The 20,850-nt window shown below is 39.5% G+C and overlaps 10 non-coding genes across 10 annotated transcripts; 9 read left to right on the top strand and 1 right to left on the bottom strand.

Moving 5' to 3' along the window:
• Positions 1 to 790: 790 nt before the first annotated feature.
• Trnaw-cca lies at positions 791 to 862 on the top strand. The gene has a single exon. It is a non-coding gene; the product is annotated as a tRNA-Trp (tRNA).
• Positions 863 to 1,629: 767 nt separating this feature from the next.
• On the top strand, positions 1,630 to 1,701 carry Trnaw-cca. The gene has a single exon. It is a non-coding gene; the product is annotated as a tRNA-Trp (tRNA).
• Positions 1,702 to 3,705: 2,004 nt separating this feature from the next.
• On the top strand, positions 3,706 to 3,777 carry Trnaw-cca. The gene has a single exon. It is a non-coding gene; the product is annotated as a tRNA-Trp (tRNA).
• A 774-nt stretch (positions 3,778 to 4,551) lies between these two features.
• Trnaw-cca lies at positions 4,552 to 4,623 on the top strand. Its single transcript has one exon. It is a non-coding gene; the product is annotated as a tRNA-Trp (tRNA).
• Positions 4,624 to 7,579: 2,956 nt separating this feature from the next.
• On the top strand, positions 7,580 to 7,651 carry Trnaw-cca. The gene has a single exon. It is a non-coding gene; the product is annotated as a tRNA-Trp (tRNA).
• A 792-nt stretch (positions 7,652 to 8,443) lies between these two features.
• Positions 8,444 to 8,515, top strand: Trnaw-cca. Its single transcript has one exon. It is a non-coding gene; the product is annotated as a tRNA-Trp (tRNA).
• Positions 8,516 to 9,167: 652 nt separating this feature from the next.
• Positions 9,168 to 9,239, top strand: Trnaw-cca. Its single transcript has one exon. It is a non-coding gene; the product is annotated as a tRNA-Trp (tRNA).
• A 5,471-nt stretch (positions 9,240 to 14,710) lies between these two features.
• Trnaw-cca lies at positions 14,711 to 14,782 on the bottom strand. The gene has a single exon. It is a non-coding gene; the product is annotated as a tRNA-Trp (tRNA).
• A 2,922-nt stretch (positions 14,783 to 17,704) lies between these two features.
• Positions 17,705 to 17,776, top strand: Trnaw-cca. Its single transcript has one exon. It is a non-coding gene; the product is annotated as a tRNA-Trp (tRNA).
• Positions 17,777 to 20,733: 2,957 nt separating this feature from the next.
• On the top strand, positions 20,734 to 20,805 carry Trnaw-cca. The gene has a single exon. It is a non-coding gene; the product is annotated as a tRNA-Trp (tRNA).
• Positions 20,806 to 20,850: the final 45 nt, after the last annotated feature.

Genomic DNA, 20,850 nt, shown 5'->3' with positions numbered 1-20,850 from the left:
TGAATAACTGCAGGTCTTGACGAGTGATAAAGAAGTATAATAGAACCAGCGCGTGTGTTTATAATTGGCGTAATGACGCTCCCGAGATACAATATGATGTGTGTGAACACATGAGTTCACTTAAAGAATCTTGCAAAACAAATCCAGCAACGAATATAAAGTAATCTTTTTTTATTTAAGAAGGCAGGGTGTTATTTGTTGGAGATTTGGCTGCTGTTTCTAGCGGATCGTATCACACCGTACCTGTTCTTTCGCTTCTGCTTGATGTTCCTGTCGCTTCTATGATCTTCGAAGGATGATGCAACAACTACGATATGATATGGCGGAAAATAAAATTAGCTTTAGTTAACAAGTCTTAATTTAATAGTTTATTACGAGACTCGCAGATCCATCGATCCCTGAGGAACGATAGTAAGGCGTCTGACTCCCGTTCAGAAGTTTACATGTTCGAATCACGTTGAGATCATAAGCGTACTTCCTTTTTTTTTTTCTACTTTTTAAATTTTTTTTTATTGTTTTAGATTATTTATCAATAAGCTTATTTTCAGAAACCAGCTGATATGGATTTTCTTTACAGATTAAAAGCCTATAATTAAAAGCCATAATTAAAAGCCATAAACAAAATAATTAATCTTAATAAATTTCGAAAACATAATTTCAGATATTCGGGAGAACAACATTGAAAATAGAATCAGAAATCAAGTGACTGCTGGATGGAGACAGAAAATGTCAAATAAATATATAAATATATCAAGAAAAAAAGACTATTGTTTAAACAATCGTTTCATACGGCCCTGTGGCGCAACGGTAGCGCGTCTGACTCCAGATCAGAAGGCTGCGTGTTCGAATCACGTCGGGGTCATAAACTACTTCTCTTATTTTTTTTTTTTTTAAAGGCATTTTTTAGCGTTGTATACTTTATAAGTCTTCAACGTGATGCAATACAGTTGAATAGAAGTTGGAAAGAAAGCAGGGAAGACGAACAGAAATGCTTAAATTCAAATGCGCGCAGTTACACACGCGCGCCCTGTTTACATCACTGGACAGCAGCCAGGCTAGAGCACCGCTTCGAATAGTTTGGTCGAACGAATCGACTCGGTACTTTAAGTCCATAACTCATTTTATCGGATTCTTTCACCGAACAGCAAAGTAAAAAAGACGTAAACAAACCAACAACAGTTGTCAAGCGGACAAAATACCCTCAGATATTTGCTTTACAAGTCAAATGGCAGATGATCGAGACTAGAAATATTTCAAATATAAGAACTTATTATTACATTAATTAATAGTTTCATAAAGCAAATAAGCCGACCAAAGCCTTGTGAGTGGATTTGGTAGACGGAAACTGAAAGAAGCTCGTCGTATATATGTATATATATACATGTGTGTAAGAGTGTATGTTTGTGTGTCTGTGTTTGTCCCCCCAGCATCGCTTGACAACAGATGCTGGTGTGTTTACGTCCCCGTAACTTAGAGGTTCGGCAACAGAGACCGATAGAATAAGTGCTAGGCTTACAAAGAAGTCCTGGGGTCGATTTGCTCGACTAAAGGCGGTGCTCCAACATGGCCACAGTCAAATGACTGAAACAATTAAAAGAGTAACTAAGATTTAGAGAAAAACTTCCATGTGGCCCTGTGGCGCAACGGTAGCGCGTCTGACTCCAGATCAGAAGGCTGCGTGTTCGAATCACGTCGGGGTCAAACCTACTTAATGCTTTTTTCTTTTTTTTACAATGTCTTTTTTTAGTATGATATTGTTTATAACACTTCAACGTAATGAAATAGAGCTAAAGGCTAATATTACAGTGAGGCCTGTAATGAACACCCTAAGAAACGCTTCACCAACAATTCATGGGAGGGTTTTGGAGGTACAGTCCTTAGCTCCTACCTCCACAGGGTCCGGTCAGAAGCAACCGTCATAAGACATCTCGACTGGATTTAGAAACAAAACAATTGAGGCCATGGATATTATTCAGCCATATCATTTTTGCCCTACGGCTACGTCTCCCTCCAGTTGCCACGGCTTGAAAAGTATGTCCTGCGATTCTTTTCTCTGACATTCTAATCAAATGTCCGTAGTGTCAGAGCTGTGACCTCTCAAGACAGATAAGTAGCAGTCTGTGATCTGTCGTGACTCCCTGATCTCCCAGCTATGCACCCGGTTGAGTAACGTTATTCTAGAGATCCTTTAGAGGTACACCATTTCGTCCGCTTGTATTGATATTCTTTCCGTCATTACTCAACATTCATGTCCAAGTATGATGATAGGCACGAAAACTGAATCTGAGATAGCGAGTTTGGCTTTTTTTGCCAATTTCTACCCTTTTAAGTAACGATTGCTGGCGAGAGCGCATTAATGTATTAGTACCTGTAATTCTAGCTTTCAAATCATTCTCCTGCCTTTGATCACACGTCAATACTGCCGCGAAATCTCGGTGGGATTCATTACTCTCTATAAATGACCTCCACAGCCGATTTCTTACTAAAAATAAAAATTGACTGGTACTCTATTAATCGAGCCAAGAAAGTTGAAAGGCAAAGTTGACTTTGACTGGATTTGAAATCAGTACACAGAAATCTAGAATGAATATTGTGAATCATTCTATCCGATTCTCGAACATCTTAGCCAATCGGCTGCCTCTTTTTTTTTTTTTTTTTTTTTTACCTCCCAATCAACCTTAACAAAGGAAATTCCAGCCGTAACTGCCCCGTCTTTAAGGCTTGTACAGTGCTAAATTATATAAAGCATTTGTTGTATATAGAGAGGGTCATTATGCCAATAACAACGCATGCACTCGCTTCATTATTTCACTTCATTATTATTCGTCATTTGGTAACTATTTCACTAATTACTAATTAATTGTTTCATCAATCATTAAGTTAAGCTGTTATTTCCGTTAAAGTTCCGTCTTCATCATTCACGACCTCTTGAATAACTGCAGGTCTTGACGAATGATAAAGAAGTATAATAGAACCAGCGCGTGTGTTTATAATTGGCGTAATGACGCTCCCGAGATACAATATGATGTGTGTGAACACATGAGTTCACTTAAAGAATCTTGCAAAACGAATCTAGCAACGAATATAAAGTAATCTTTTTTTATTTAAGAAGGCAGGGTGTTATTTGTTGGAGATTTGGTTGCTGTTTCTAGCGGATCGTATCACACCGTACATGTTCTTTCGTTTCTGCTTGATGTTCCTGTCTTTTCTATGATCTTCGAAGGATGATGCAACAATTACGATATGATATGGCGGAAAATAAAATTAGCTTTAGTTAACAAGTCTTAATTTGATAGTTTATTACGAGACTCGCAGATCCATCGATCCCTGAGGAACGATAGTAAGGCGTCTGACTCCCGTTCAGAAGTTTACATGTTCGAATCACGTTGAGATCATAAGCGTACTTCCTTTTTTTTTTTCTACTTAAAAAATTTTTTTTATTGTTTTAGATTATTTATCAATAAGCGTATTTTCAGAAACCAGCTGATATGGATTTTCTTTACAGATTAAAAGCCTATAATGTCATACCATAAACAAAATAATTAATCTTAATAAATTTCGAAAACATAATTTCAGATATTCGGGAGAACAACATAGAAAATAGAATCAGAAATCAAGTGACTGCTGGATGGAGACAGAAAATGTCAAATAAATATATAAATATATCAAGAAAAAAAGACTATTGTTTAAGCAATCGTTTCATACGGCCCTGTGGCGCAACGGTAGCGCGTCTGACTCCAGATCAGAAGGCTGCGTGTTCGAATCATGTCGGGGTCATAAACTACTTCTCTTTTTTTTTTTTTTTAAAGGCATTTTTTAGCGTTGTATACTTTATAAGTCTTCAACGTGATGCAATACAGTTGAATAGAAGTTGGAAAGAAAGCAGGGAAGACGAACAGAAATGCTTAAATTCAAATGCGCGCAGTTACACACGCACGCCCTGTTTACATCACTGGACAGCAGCCAGGCTAGAGCACCGCTTCGAATAGTTTGGTCGAACGAATCGACTCGGTACTTTAAGTCCATAACTCATTTTATCGGATTTTTTCACCGAACAGCAAAGTAAAAAAGACGTAAACAAACCAACAACAGTTGTCAAGCGGACAAAATACCCTCAGATATTTGCTTTACAAGTCAAATGACAGATGATCGAGACGAGAAATATCTCAAATATAAGAACTTATTATTACATTAATTAATAGTTACATAAAGCAAAGAAGCCGACCAAAGCCTTGTGAGTGGATTTGGTAGACGGAAACTGAAAGAAGGTCATCGTATATATGTATATATATGTATATATATACATGTGTTTAAGAGTGTATGTTGTGTGTCTGTGTTTGTCCCCCCAACATCGCTTGACAACAGATGCTGGTGTGTTTACGTCCCCGTAACTTAGAGGTTCGACAACAGAGACCGATAGAATAAGTGCTAGGCTTACAAAGAAGTCCTGGGGTCGATTTGCTCGACTAAAGGCGGTGCTCCAACTTGGCCACAGTAAAATGATTGAAACAAGTAAAAGAGTAAGTAAGATTTAGAGCAAAACTTCCATGTGGCCCTGTGGCGCAACGGTAGCGCGTCTGACTCCAGATCAGAAGGCTGCGTGTTCGAATCACGTCGGGGTCAAACCTACTTAATGCTTTGTTTTTTTTACAATGTCTTTTTTTAGTATGATATTGTTTATAACACTTCAACGTAATGAAATAGAGCTAAAGGCTAATATTACAGTGAGGCCTGTAATGAACACCCTAAGAAACGCTTCACCAACAATTCATGGGAGGGTTTTGGAGGTACAGTCCTCAGCTCCTACCTCCACGGGGTCCGGTCAGAAGCAACCGTCATAAGACATCTCGACTGGATTTAGAAACAAAACAATTGAGGCCATGGATATTATTCAGCCATATCATTCTTGCCCTACGGCTACGTCTCCCTCCAGTTGCCACGGCTTGGAAAGTCTGTCCTGCGATTCTTTTCTCTGACATTCTAATCAAATGTCCGTAGTGTCAGAGCTGTGACCTCTCAAGACAGATAAGTAGCGGTCTGTGATCTGTCCTGACACCCTGATCTCCAAGCTATGCACCCGGTTGAGTAACGTTATTCTAGAGATCCTTTAGATGTACCCCATTCTTTCCGTCATTACTCAACATTCATGTCTAAGTATGATGATAGGCACGAAAATTGAATCTGAGATAGCGAGTTTGGCTTTTTTTGCCAATTTCTACCCTTTTAAGTAACGAATGCTGGCGAGAGCGCATTAATGTATTAGTACCTGTAATTCTAGCTTTCAAATCATTCTCCTGCCTTTGATCACACGTCAATACTGCCGCGAAATCTCGGTGGGATTCATTACTCTCTATAAATGACCTCCACAGCCGATTTCTTACTAAAACTAAAAATTGACTCGTACTCTATTAATCGAGCCCGAAAAGCTGAAAGGCAAAGTTGACTTTGACTGGATTTGAAATCAGTACACAGAAATCTAGAATGAATATTGCGAATCATTCTATCCGATTCTCGAACATCTTAGCCAATCGGCTGTCTTGTTTTTTTGGGGTCTTTTTTACCTCCCAATCAAACTTAACAAAGGAAATTCCAGCCGTAACTGCCCCGTCTTTAAGGCTTGTACAGTGCTAAATTATATAAAGCATTTGTTGTATATAGAGAGGGTCATTATGCCAATAACAACGCATGCACTCGCTTCATTATTTCACTTCTTTATTATTCGTCATTTGGTTAACTATTTCACTAATTACTAATTAATTGTTTCATCAATCATTAAGTTAAGCTGTTATTTCCGTTAAAGTTCCGTCTTCATCATTCACGACCTCTTGAATAACTGCAGGTCTTGACGAATGATAAAGAAGTATAATAGAACCAGCGCGTGTGTTTATAATTGGCGTAATGACGCTCCCGAGATACAATATGATGTGTGTGAACACATGAGTTCACTTAAAGAATCTTGCAAAACGAATCTAGCAACGAATATAAAGTAATCTTTTTTTATTTAAGAAGGCAGGGCGTTATTTGTTGGAGATTTGGTTGCTGTTTCTAGCGGATCGTATCACACCGTACCTGTTCTTTCGTTTCTGCTTGATGTTCCTGTCTTTTCTATGATCTTCGAAGGATGATGCAACAACTACGATATGATATGGCGGAAAATAAAATTAGCTTTAGTTAACAAGTCTTAATTTAATAGTTTATTACGTGACTCGCAGATCCATCGATCCCTGAGGAACGATAGTAAGGCGTCTGACTCCCGTTCAGAAGTTTACATGTTCGAATCACGTTGAGATCATAAGCGTACTTCCTTTTTTTTTTTCTACTTTAAAAATTTTTTTTTATTGTTTTAGATTATTTATCAATAAGCGTATTTTCAGAAACCAGCTGATATGGATTTTCTTTACAGATTAAAAGCCTATAATGTCATACCATAAACAAAATAATTAATCTTAATAAATTTCGAAAACATAATTTCAGATATTCGGGAGAACAACATATTGTTAACTATTTCACTAATTACTAATTAATTGTTTCATCAATCATTAAGTTAAGCTGTTATTTCCGTCAAAGTTCTGTCTTCATCATTCACGACCTCTTGAATAACTGCAGATCTTGACGAATGATAAAGAAGTATAATAGAACCAGCGCGTGTGTTTATAATTGGCGTAATGACGCTCCCGAGATACAATATGATGTGTGTGAACACATGAGTTCACTTAAAGAATCTTGCAAAACAAATCCAGCAACGAATATAAAGTCATCTTTTTTTATTTAAGAAGGCAGGGTGTTATTTGTTGGAGATTTGGCTGCTGTTTCTAGCGGATCGTATCACACCGTACCTGTTCTTTCGTTTCTGCTTGATGTTCCTGTCTTTTCTATGATCTTCACCATTTAATTGTATATGTTGCATCATATTTTGCATCATATAAAGTCATCTTTTTTTATTTAAGAAGGCAGGGTGTTATTTGTTGGAGATTTGGCTGCTGTTTCTAGCGGATCGTATCACACCGTACCTGTTCTTTCGTTTCTGCTTGATATTCCTGTCTTTTCTATGATCTTCACCATTTAATTGTATATGTTGCATCATATTTTTGCAACAACTACGATATGATATGGCGGAAAATAAAATTAGCTTTAGTTAACAAGTCTTAATTTAATAGTTTATTACGAGACTCGCAGATCCAACGATTCCTGAGGAACGGTAGTAAGGCGTCTGACTCCCGTTCAGAAGTTTACATGTTCGAATCACGTTGAGATCATAAGCGTACTTCCTTTTTTTTTTTCTACTTTTTAAATTTTTTTATATTTTTTAGATTATTTATCAATAAGCTTATTTTCAGAAACCAGCTGATATGGATTTTCTTTACAGATTAAAAGCCTATAATTAAAAGCCATAATTAAAAGCCATAAACAAAATAATTAATCTTAATAAATTTCGAAAACATAATTTCAGATATTCGGGAGAACAACATAGAAAATAGAATCAGAAATCAAGTGACTGCTGGATGGAGACAGAAAATGTCAAATAAATATATAAATATATCAAGGAAAAAAGTCTATTGTTTAAACAATCGTTTCATACGGCCCTGTGGCGCAACGGTAGCGCGTCTGACTCCAGATCAGAAGGCTGCGTGTTCGAATCACGTCAGGGTCATAAACTACTTCTCTCTTTCTTTTTTTTTTTAGTTAAAGGCATTTTTTAGCGTTGTATACTTTATAAGTCTTCAACGTGATGCAATACAGTTGAATAGAAGTTGGAAATAAAGCAGGGAAGACGAACAGAAATGCTTAAATTCAAATGCGCGCAGTTACACACGCACGCCCTGTTTACATCACTGGACAGCAGCCAGGCTAGAGCACCGCTTCGAATAGTTTGGTCGAACGAATCGACTCGGTACTTTAAGTCCATAACTCATTTTATCGGATTTTTTCACCGAACAGCAAAGTAAAAAAGACGTAAACAAACCAACAACAGTTGTCAAGCGGGCAAAATACCCTCAGATATTTGCTTTACAAGTCAAATGGCAGATGATCGAGACTAGAAATATTTCAAATATAAGAACTTATTATTACATTAATTAATAGTTTCATAAAGCAAATAAGCCGACCAAAGCCTTGTGAGTGGATTTGGTAGACGGAAACTGAAAGAAGCTCGTCGTATATATGTATATATATGTATATATATACATGTGTGTAAGAGTGTATGTTTGTGTGTCTGTGTTTGTCCCCCCAACATCGCTTGAAAACAGATGCTGGTGTGTTTACGTCCCCGTAACTTAGCGGTTCGGCAAAAGAGACCGATAGAATAAGTGCTAGGCTTACAAAGAATAAATCCTGGGGTCGATTTGCTCGACTAAAAGCGGTGCTCCAGCATGGCCACAGTCAAATGAGTGAAACAAGTAAAAGAGTAAAAGAGTAACTAAGATTTAGAGCAACACTTCCATGTGGCCCTGTGGCGCAACGGTAGCGCGTCTGACTCCAGATCAGAAGGCTGCGTGTTCGAATCACGTCGGGGTCAAACCGTCTTCGTTTTTGGTTTCTTTTTTTTTTTTTTTCCTATGTCTAACTTTCTTTTTTATGGTATTGTTTATAACGCTTCAACGCAATGGAATAGAGTTAAAGGCCAATAAGACATCTGTTACTACTCAAGCAATGAATACAGGAAGAAACGCTTCACCATCAAATGCTAGGAGGGTCTAGAGGGTATATTCCTCAGCTACCTCGACCATAGGATCTAGTCAGAAGCACACGTCATTAGATATCCCGCTAGGATTCTGAAGCGTAAACAACTGAGGCCATGGATATTATTCAGCCATCTCATTCTTGCCCTACCGCTACGTCTTCCGCCAGATGACACGTCTTGCGATTCTTTTCTTTGATATTCTAATCATATGTTTGTAGTACTGGAACTTTGACCTTTCAAGGCAGAGAATTAGTGGTCCGCGATCTGTTGAAACTCCCTGATCCCCAAGCTAAGCAGCAGGTCGAGTAACGTTATTTTAGAAATTTCGGCAGCCTCTACTTGTACTCTTTCTGTCGTGACCCAGCATTCATGACCATGTATGATGATAGACACGAATCTGACTGCAGGATCGAGACCAAAAATATGTCGAATAAATTTACAAATATAGCAAGAAAAAAAGACTATTGTTTAAACAATCGTTTCATACGGCCCTGTGGCGCAACGGTAGCGCGTCTGACTCCAGATCAGAAGGCTGCGTGTTTGAATCACATCGGGGTCAGGAGTAACTGTTAATTTAAAATGTTTTTTTATTCTTATTGTTGTATAGTTTATAAGTTTTCAACATTATGTAATACAGTTAAATAGAAATTGGAAAGAAAGCAGAGAAGACGAAAAGAAATGCTTAAATACAAATACACACACATACACAAGTACACTTTGCTATGTACCTGATCTCCAAGCAATTGCACTCGCTCGACTAACGTTATTCTAGAGATCCTTTGGAGGTACCTGATTTCGGCCGCTTGTTTTCGTACTCTTTCCGTCATTACCCAACATTCATGACCATGTATGACGATGAGCACAAAAACCGAATCGGAGATAGCGAGTTTGGCTCTTTTGCCAATCTTTTCTCTTTTAAGGAACAAACGCTGAAGACGGCACATTAGTGTGCCGCTACTTGCAATTCTAGCATTCAATTCATTCTCTTGTTTTCCATCACACATGAATACAGCTGCGAGATTTTGTCGAGGCCTATTCCTCTCTAGAAATGACCTCCACAGCCGATTTCTTACTGAAAAAATCGATCCCGAACGGCTGAAAGGCAAAGTCGATCGCGGCTGGATTTGAAATCAGTACACAGAAATCTAGAATGAATATTGTGAAACATTGTATCCTTCTTCTATGATCACCAAAATATGATGCAACATATACAATTAAATGGTGAAATTTAAAATTAGTTTTAATTAACAAGTCTGAATTTAATATAGTTTATTACGAGACTCGCGGTCTCCGTCGAACACTTAGGAATAATCTTTTCTTTTCTAGGCACAAGGTCCGAAATTTTGGGGGAGGGGACCAATCGATTAGATCGACTCCAGTATACAACTGGTACTTAATTTCTCGACCCCGAAAGGATGAAAAGCAAAGTCGACCTCGGCAGAATTTGAACTCAGAACGTAAAGGCAGACGAAATACCTATTTCTTTACAACCCACAAGGGGCTAAACACAGAGAGGACAAACAAGGACAGACAAACGGATTAAGTTGATTGACCCCGAAAGGATGAAAGGCAAAGTCGACCTCTGCGGAATTTGAACTCAGAACGTAGCGGCAGATGAAATACCGGAAAGCATTTCGCCCGGCGTGCTAACGTTTCTGCCAGCTCGCCGCCTTAAACACTTATGAATAATGGCAAGGTGTCTGACTGACTTCCGTTGAGAAGTTTACGTGTTCTTGTCAAGTCGGCATCATAAGCGTCTTCTTATACTTTTCTTATACTTTTTTTTTTAAAGATTGTATTTATCAAATAAGCATAGTTTGAAAACCCAGCCGATCCCACCTTCGCTATCTTTTTTTTTTTTTTTTTTAAAGAAACCCACTTTTTCGACTGCGGAGATTCCGAATCTACAAAGAAAGAAAAAAGTCAGTATTTCATTTAAAATGTCCTATCATAAATAAAATAATTGATCCTAATAAATTTTGAAAACACAATTTCAATTATTCTTCAGAACAACGTAGAGAATGCTGGGTCGAGAAAGAAAATATATCAAATAAATATACAAATATAGCAATAGGAAAAGACTATTGTTTGAAGACTCGCTTCATACGTGCCTGATTTCAGATCAGACGGCTACGTGTTCGAATCACGACGGGGTCAAGAGAAACTTTTTCTTTTTTTTTTTTTTTCAAGCCTTGTATAGTTTATAAATCTTCAACCTTATGAAATACAGTTAAATAGTAATTGAAAAAAAAGGAGAGAAGACAAAAAGAAATACTTAAATCCAAATACGCACACCTACACAAGCACACCTTGTTTCTGTCACTGGAATGCGGCTAGGCTGAATGGTTTCGTCATTTGAATCCACCCGGTACTTTATTTGAAGTCCATTACTCATTTCATCGGTTTCTTATACCGAACCGCAAAGTAACGGAGACTTAAACAAACCAACACCGTTGTCAAGTGAACACTCTGAGACCCCCTTTGGTCATTACTGACCATGGGATTGCACCTAGAAAGTTACCCTCCGAGACACAAGTCCGAGCAAGGTTGTTTATCGAAGGCCAGCAGTCGCCCATGCATACTGGCCTCCCCTCTCCATGCCACCAGTGTTATCCAAGGGAAAGGCAAAGGCCGATACAGCTTGGCACCTGTAACGTCGCAACTCATTTCTACAGCTGAGTTAACTGGAGCAACTTGAAATAAAGTGTCTTGCTCAAGAACACAACACGCAGCCCAGTCCGGGATTCAAACTCACATCTTCACGATCGTAAGCTCGACGCTCTAACTACTGAGCAATGCGCCTTCACAAAGTGAACACTACAACGTCACCTTTACAAAACAAATGAAAGTCGATCGAGATGAGAAATATGTCAACTATGTGAACTTATAATTAGATTGACAAATAATTTCATAAACCGAAAGACTAAGGTTTGGAGCAACATCCAAGTCTTACTGCTTTTATTACTTTTTTTACTCTTTTACTTGTTTCAGTCATTTGACTGTGGCCACGCTGGAGCACCGCCTTTAGTCGAGCAGATCGACCCCAGGACTTATTCTTTGTAAGCCTAGTACTTATTCTATCGGTCTTTTTTGCCGATCCGCTAAGTTACGGGGACGTAAACACACCAGCATCGGTTGTCAAGTGATGTTGGGGGGGGGGACAAACACAGACACACAAACAAATACACACACATACATACATACATACATATATATATATATATATATATATATATATATAATATATATATATATATATATACGACGGTCTTATTTCAGTTTCCGCCTACCAAATCCACTCACAAGGCTTTGGTCGGCCCGAGGCTATAGTAGAAGACACTTGCCCAGGATGCCACACAGTGGGACTGAACCCGGAACCATGTGGTTCGTAAGCAAGCTACTTTATTTCATTTGACATAGAGGCAGTACAAAAATAGGTAGCTTTGCGGGCTGGACAAGACATTGATGAGGCGAATGATAATAATAAAAAAGATGATTAGGATGAGAGAAGACAGAAAGAGCCTGCTGACCTTCTGCTGCTCCATAACATTGTTCTTTTAAAAAGGCACATCTTGAGGTAAAAACCCTGTTACAATTTACAATATTTTACAATTTTTTGGACTAAGAAGTCCATTACAATTTAAAACATAATACGACACATATTGAGGCGATGAACCTCTTACCTCAAGTCCCCGATTAATTCTCTTGTGACCTGCAGGCATCCCTGCATCCGCAAGTCGGAGTACCAAGAAAGTAATCTATAATCCTCCCTTGGGAAGGAGCCTGATGTGTGAAATAAATCTTTTTTTTCCAGTATCAGAGCAACCACCTGCGGAGGCCACTCTGGTCTGTCAATAAAAGTCGGTTCCATTAATTCCCGACTCTGAAGGACATTTTCCACATAATTATCAATGGCCCCTCCACTGCGATAGAAGAACACATATCTTTCCACACTTACATCAGGAGGGGGCCTCCACTCCCTCGCTCGGTGGCACACATCGTACCGACGAGGTTTCCATCTTCTTTCCCTCCGATGGCAATCTCACCAAAGGGGTTTCGGGGCATGTCGCCGCCGGCGATGCCCTGTTTTTCTTTTTTTCTTCTTTTTCCACCCTTTTTCACGGCGGGAGGTTGAAGTTCCCCCAGCTTGTCCGTTGATCCCTCCTTCCCTCCCGCCGCCTCGGGAGCCATCGATGGGCAACCATTGTTACCCACCTTCTTTCTTTTTGTTCCTTTTTTCGAGGGGGTTACCTCCTCCTCGACTTTCTCCCTCTCTCTCCCCAATGAAGGAGCAGGGTGCTCCGTTGGGGGAACAGGGAGTTCTTTATCAATTAACTATTCCAGGACCTTTGCCTGGTCCCGGCGACAGTTCTTCCTTGCGTGGTCCGATTCCAGACACAGGTGACACTTAGGGGTGCGTCCCTCAACCATCCCCTGTTACCTGGAACCGGCCATTGTTAAAAAATCTGGTAAAACCAGATCTTCAGCCGATTGGGCCCATAGGGTCAAAATTGCTTTTGACCCGACCCAATCGACCGCAGGCATCATTTTTACGTTTAAGAGCCTGACAGGGCCGCCACTATCTTAGTATTGTTTGGAAAATTCTGTATTTTGAGAAGTTATTTTTTTGTTAAAGTTGTCGTATTTCGATAATTTCAACCAATCAATGACGTGTATTCAGCTGAATAAAATTACTGCCGTTGTTTGCCAACAACTATCGGTGATGCATGAAAAACATCAAAACTACTGAAAGAAATAGGCTGAATGATTGCCATTTATCTAACATTCCTTGAGTGAAGTATAGACCATAAAAGCAAATACTGAGAATATCATAAAAGGGAAGCAATGCCAAAGCTCACATTAATTTTATTTTGTGTGAGTGTAATTTCATTAATTTGTATTTATATTTGTTATTAAAAAAATTTATTCACTATATTTTGAACTTTTTAAAAGTTTATATCCAAGTACATTTGTGGTCCGGTGAATATACTTAGATTTATAATTTGGCCCAATAGGAAAGAAGGTTGGACATCCCACCTCTAGAATAACGTTATTCAACAGGGTATATAGCTCGGAGATTAGGCAGGCTCAACAGACCGCGGACCACCACTTCTCTGCCTTAAAAGGTCACAACTCTGGTACTACAGGCATATGAGTAAAATATTGCAGAAAAGAATCGCAAGACGGCCTCTTGAAACCGGGACAACCGGCTGGAGACGTAGGGCGAGAGCAAGAACGAGATGGCCTGTAGTTCACGTTTCTAAATCCGGTGGAGATGTCTAGTGACGGTTGCTTCTGACCAGACCCTATGGGTAAGGTAGCTGAGGATGGTAACCACAGCACATTGCTACGGATTGGTGGAGCGTTTCTTTCTGTGTTCATTGCTTTATTTCCAACTTACATTGAAATAAATTTCTTATTGACCTGTAACCCTATTTCATTATATTGAAACGTTATAAGAATATCATAATAAAAAAGAGACTGCAAAAAGATTAAATAAATAGAATAAAACCCCAGGATGGTTTGACGTGTTTCGAACACGCAGACTTCTGATCTGGAGTCAGACGCGCTACCGTTGTGCCACAGGGCCACATAGAAATGAAGCTCTAAATCTTAGTGCCCCAGCATGGCCGCGGCCTTCGGGCTAGAACATTTTTAAGGATTTAAGGATTAATAAATGTAATTATAAGTTCATATATTTCAGATATTTCTCGTCTTGATCAACTGTCATTTGTTTTGTAAAGCAAATGTTTGACGGTATTTTGTCGGCTTGACAACTGGTGTTGGTTTGTTTGCATCTCCCTCATTTTGCTGTTTGGTAAAAGCATGCCAATAGGATGAGTAATGGATTTAAAATGAAGCACCGGGTCGATTCTTTCGACCAAGCCATTTCTTTTCATCTTCTCTGCTTTCTTTCCAACTTCTATATAACTGTTTTTCATAACGTTGAAGAGTTACAAACTATGTAGCATTAAAAAGAAAATGTTTTTAACCAAAAAAAAAAAAAAAAAAAAAAAAATAGTTCTCTAATGACCCCGACGTGATTCGAACACGTAGCCTTCTGATCTGGAGTCAGACGCGCTACCGTTGCGCCACAGGGCCATATGAAGCAATTCGTCAAACAATAGTCTTTTCCTCTTGCTATATTTATATATTTACTTGACATGTTTTCTGTTTCGATTCAACAGTCACTTGATTTTTTATTGTATTTACTACGTGGTTCTGACAAATATCTGAAATTATGTTTACGAAATTTATTAAGATCAATTATTTTATTTATGACGACTTTTTAATCTTTTAATCTACACATAAAATCCATATCAGTTGGGTTCTAAAAGTACGCTTGCTGATAAATATAATGCATAAAAACAAAAAGAAAAATACAATGAACAACTGCTTGTGATCTCGACATATTTCGAACGCGTAAACTTCTCAACTGGAGTCAGATGCTTTACCAACGTTCTTCAGAATTGTACACACCTTAAGACGGGGGTAGTCACAGCTAGAATTTCTTTTGTTAGGGTCGACTGTGAGGTAAAATACCACAAGGTGGCCGATTGGCTAAGTCGGTGTGTGGTAAGTAGCTTGCTTACGAACCGCAGGGTTCCGGGTTCATTCCCACTGCGAGACACCTTGGGCAAGTGTCTTCTACTATAGCCTCGGGCCAACCAAAACCTTGTGAGTGGATTTGGCAGACGGAAACTGAAAGAAGCCCGTCTTGTATATGTATATATACTTGTATATGTATATATACTTGTATATGTATATATACTTATATGTATATGTATATATATTTTCAACATGTGATCTCTTGAGCACCACCAGCAAAAATATTTTTTTCCTCTGTCTTCCCTTCTCGGGATCTTTCCTTCTCCTTTGTTTCCGACGAAGAGCTCCGCTCGAAACGTTAAACCCTCCTTCCCTTCTTTCCTGAGCGTCAAATAATACTTTAATTGTTCCACGTCCTCGCGTTGCTGTGTTTTTTTCTGTTTTTTTTCTGTGTTTTCTTGTTTGGATTAAATTTTATATATATATATGTAAGTATGTGTGTATATGTTTATGTGCCTGTGTTTGTCCCCCTAACATCGCTTCAAAACCGATGCTGGTGTGTTTACGTCCCTGTAACTTAGTGGTTCGGTATAAGAAACCGATCTATTATAAGTACTAAGCTTACAAAGAATAAGTCCTGGGATCGAATTGCTCTAGATTAGAAAGTTTCATGATCGATTCAAGTTGGGGTTCAAATGGACATTTTTTAGAAATTAGTTTACCGATATAAATACACTTTTAGGACCCAAGTCATCTAGAATTTATATGTTGATTGAAATTTGAAAAGACACATAACATAAATGATTCCTGTTGATTTTAATAACAATCGGACACAGAATGTCAAGATGTTGTTGTTGATGAATTGCAGGATTCTTTAGAATATCGAACAAAATACCGTGAATGCTGATCGAGACAGCAGAAAACATGTGAAACCAATATATTAACTTATGATTACATAATCTAATAGCAAAAGCAAAAGACTATTCTTAGCAGCTTGCAACCATATAGCCACGTGGCCATATTTTATTTTCCTTTTGTATATCAGTGAGGGCCGGTCATTAGGCAAATAATTAACACACGCAATGGCTCGATTTCAATTCTTTCTTATTCGTCAATTTCATTAATCAAATGTTTCTCTTTTACTTTTACTTGTTTCAGTCATTTGACTGCGGCCACGCTGGAGCACCGCCTTTAGTCGAGCAATTCGACCCCAGGATTTATTCTCTGGAAGCCTAGTACTTATTCTATTGGTCACTTTTGCCGAACTGCTAAGTTACGGGTACGTAAACACACCAGCATCGGTTGTCAAGCGATGTTGGGGGAACAAACACGGACACACAAACACACACACACACACACACATATATATATATATATATACATATATACGACAGGCTTCTTTTCAGTTTCCGTCTACCAAATCCACTCACAAGGCTTTGGTCGGCTCGAGGCTATAGCAGAAGACACTTGCTCAAGGTACCACGCAGTGGGCCTGAACCTGGAACCATGTGGTTGGTAAGCAAGCTACTAACCACACAGCCACTACTAATTGATGGTTTCACCAGTCATTTAGTTAATCATCCACAGTTACTTTCATCTCCGCCACGATCGCCTGGTGACTAGAGGTCTGGAGGAAGGATACAGATGTGAATTAGAAGTTGTGTGTGTCTTTATTATTAGCATAATGTCCCTACCGAGATACAACAAGAACGAAATAGGAAGTTCCCCTTTGGCTTCTATCAAGTTACAATTTAGTTGCTATTTTCATTCATTGCTGTTCAATTCTCCTGCGTTTTGTATGATCACAAAATGATCCAACCAAAATGCAAATATATGGGAAACTACCACCTGTGTCATCTCTTGTGAAAGGTAGGAGAGTCCAGTTTGCTGGACATTGTTGTAGAGCTGAAAAAGATGTAATTTCTACTCTTCTCCTCTGGAAACCATCTACTCGCAATACCAGAGGGCGCACACTCTCCTATCCTGATGTAATCTCCAGGGATACAGGCATCCAGCAACAGGACCTACATAATGCTATGATGGACCGTGAAGTCTGGCGTAACATAGTAAATTCCATTGTCTCGACCACGGTCGAACAATGATGATGATGATGATGAAACAGTGAGACTTACAATTAGCTAACAAGAAGCTATAATTCAAAAGTTTATTGTATGAATGAATAGTCGTACGCTGTGGCAGAGCAGTAACGCAAATGACTTCCATTTCAGAAGGCTATGCCTTCGAATAATTTTCAGGATCATTAGGGCCTTTTTTTTTTTTTCATCATTAAATTTAGCGAGAAAAAGTGTTTTTAGACCCCAATAATTTGCAATCACTAAATGCCTTGAGATATTTACTTCACAAAACAAGTGATTGCTAATCGAGACAGTAGACAATATGTGAAACCAATATCTTGTAATTACGTAATCAAATAGCAATGGTAAAAGACTGTTCTTCGCCGTCTTAGAATCATATGGCCCTGTGGCGCAACGGTAGCGCGTCTGACTCCAGATCAGAAGGCTACGTGTTCGAATCACGTCGGGGTCACATCTATTTCAAATTCGTTTCTTTTTTTTTAAACTTTTCGAAGAATGAAGTTAATTTCAAGTGATATGAAACAACTGAAGATCTTTAAGAAATTCAATCTTAATGTTCAAAGATTCACTTCTCACCAAGGTGAACTGTACACTTCATCCTCAGGGAATTGGTAAAATAAAACAAACCTGATACAGGATCTATCGATTTGCACCCATATTTAACAGTTTCGTAGAATGTAGTAGAGCCCAAAAATCTCCAACTAACAACAAGATTAAGAAAATAGGTGAAGTGACACCTGACGGGGGCTATTGCTCTTAGATCAATATTTTCGATCTGTATCTATTTACTGACAATACAGTACAACATACATCCTATCTATAATTCTTTCATTCACTCTCTCTTTCTCTCTCGCTCTTTCTTTATCTCCCCCACACACTCTCTCTCGCTCATTATATATATGTGAGTGCGTCTGTGTGTTAGTTATTTAGTTAGTTAGTTAGTTAGTTAATTTGGCTCAAAAGCAAATAGCAAGGCCATGTAGGGGGACATGGAGTTAAGTACAGGGTGGTGTTCATGTAAAGAGTTCAGGCCACTTGAGGTCCAGGGAGGCTTTGAACAAAGCGGTCGTCGGCATCTTCACCATCTCGTCTGGCAGCTTGTTCCACGGATCCGCAACCCGGACGGAGAAAGCTCCTCTCCTTCGATTGAGATGAAATCGTCGCAGGTAGAGCTTTTCGGAATGACCCCGCAGCCGACGCTCTGGAGCAGGAGTGAAGAACAGCTCTTTCGAGAGGTTACACTTTCCGCTTATGATGTTGTGGGCGAGAATGAGATCACCACGGCGGCGGCGTTTTTCAAGAGAATAAAGGTCGAGCGTCCTCAGCCTTTCTTCGTAGGACAAATTTTTGAGACCATGAACCATGCGGGTAGCCAGCTTCTGGACTCTTTCGAGATGCTGTATGTCTTTGAGGAGATAAGGAGAAGAGGCTTGAATCCCATACTCCAATATGGGTCTCACCAGTGTGACATAGAGTGGTAGGAATATGGCTGCTGTGAGCATTCCGAATGACCGTCGAATCAAGAACAGAATTCCGCGTGCTTTGTTGGCAGCATGGACGCACTGGGCTGAAGGCGAAAAGGAGGAATCCACCAAGATACCCAGGTCCTTTACCTGATCGGTCCTCTCCAGCAGCAGACGACCCGGCTCGAAATCAAGTTGAGTTGCAGGAGTAGAGCCGACAGGCAGATGACAGCACTTTGACACGTTCAGACACAGGTCCCAATCGTTAGACCACTTCCAAATTTGGTGGAGGCATCGACGAAGATCCTCTATATTACCGCGAGGAGCGACCAGTTTGATATCGTCGGCAAATAGAAGTGTGTGTTGCGTGAGGTCGTCGGGCAAGTCATTTATGAAGACTAAGAACAACAAGGGCCCGAGCACTGAACCTTGAGGCACGCCACTGCTCGCACTGGAGACGTCGGACCGCGAACCATTAACTTGGACTTGGAAGGAGCGATCTGAGAGGAAGACACCAACCCATCGTACAATATCCGGATGGAAACTATATGTTTGAAGCTTGACAAGTAATAGGCGGTGGTTTACCAAGTCAAAAGCTTTGGCAAAGTCCAATAAAACGATGTCAACAGCATCACTATCATCGAGGATGCGCGTCACCAATTCTTCCATTACTAGTAAGTTGGTCAAGCATGATCTCTTCGGCACGAAGCCGTGTTGGGAATCAGAGATAGAGGCTGTGTTTAGGAGGTGGAGCATCATACTTTTCTTAAGGATGGTTTCGAACATCTTGCTGATTATTGATGTAAGGGAAACCGGTCGGTAGTTAAGCGGGTCTTCGCGGCTCCCTTTCTTGAAAATTGGGCAGATTATCGCTGTTCTCCAGTCTGCAGGTATAACACCCGTCGCCAATGACATATTGAAAAGTCGTGTTAAGGGCTCGCAGATGACCGGAGCCAACGCTTTGATAACCGTGGGTGTATGCCGTCAGGGCCGTGACCCTTGTTGACATCGAGGCCTTGAATAACACGTTTGACTTCGTCCCGCGTGATGACCAATCGAAGCATTGGAGGTACCGATCTAACAAATGGAGGGGGTTCACGACCATCATCTTGTTTGAAAATAGTTGAAAAAGCCTCGGCAAATAACTGACTCTGTTGATAAGGGTCCTCAATTGATACGCCTGTTGAGTCTACCAACGTTGCAATCTGGTTGTTCAAGCGGGAATTCCGCTGGACATGGGCAAAGAAGGTTTTTGGATTGCTACTGGCATTTGCCGCGATTTTGTATTCATAACTGTGTGTGTTCGTGAGTGTGTATGTGTGTGTGTGTGTGTGTGTGTGTGAAGAGATAGATCAAATGAATACATATCAAGTAGTCTTTTTGCAAAATGAGTGGCCATTATGTCATCCCGCACCATTGCGAGGCCCATCCCGCACCAACTTTGACCATCACTGATAAAATATTATACTTTATTAACCGACCCTGAAAAGCTGAATAGCAAAGTTGGCCTCGGCTGGATTTCAAATCAGGATTCAGAAATCCGGGATTTATACTGTGAGACATTCTATTCAATGCTTCTAACAACTTTACTTATCTGTTACCTCGTTATTGATTATTTTCCTTTAAATCCTAACCAAAGAAAATCCTGCAGGTATCACCTTCCCTTTCAGGATTTTATAAAACTACATTTTACAAGGTTTTCATCTCATTTAGAACGATAGGCTATCACTGGAGGTAGATTTGACTGCTGTTTGTAGCAAGTCGATTTACGAGAAAATGTAGTTTTAGAACCCAATTTGTAATCACAAAATATTGCGAGACATTTATTTTACAAAACAAGTGATCGCTGATCGAGACAGCAGACAATATGTGAAACCAATATCTTGCAGTTGCATGATCTAATAGCAAAGGTAAAAGACTATTCTTCGCCGTCTAAGAACCACATGGCCCTGTGGCGCAACGGTAGCGCGTCTGACTCCAGATCAGACGGTTGCGTGTTCGAATCACGTCGGGGTCACACCGATTTCAAATTCATTTCTTTTTACTTTTCGAGTAATGTAGT

The sequence above is a fragment of the Octopus sinensis genome, linkage group LG6 (genome assembly GCF_006345805.1).
Source record: "Octopus sinensis linkage group LG6, ASM634580v1, whole genome shotgun sequence".
Lineage (NCBI taxonomy): Eukaryota > Metazoa > Mollusca > Cephalopoda > Octopoda > Octopodidae > Octopus > Octopus sinensis.
The sequence above is the reverse complement of the archived record's forward strand: the minus strand, read 5'-3'. Positions and strand labels throughout refer to the sequence as shown.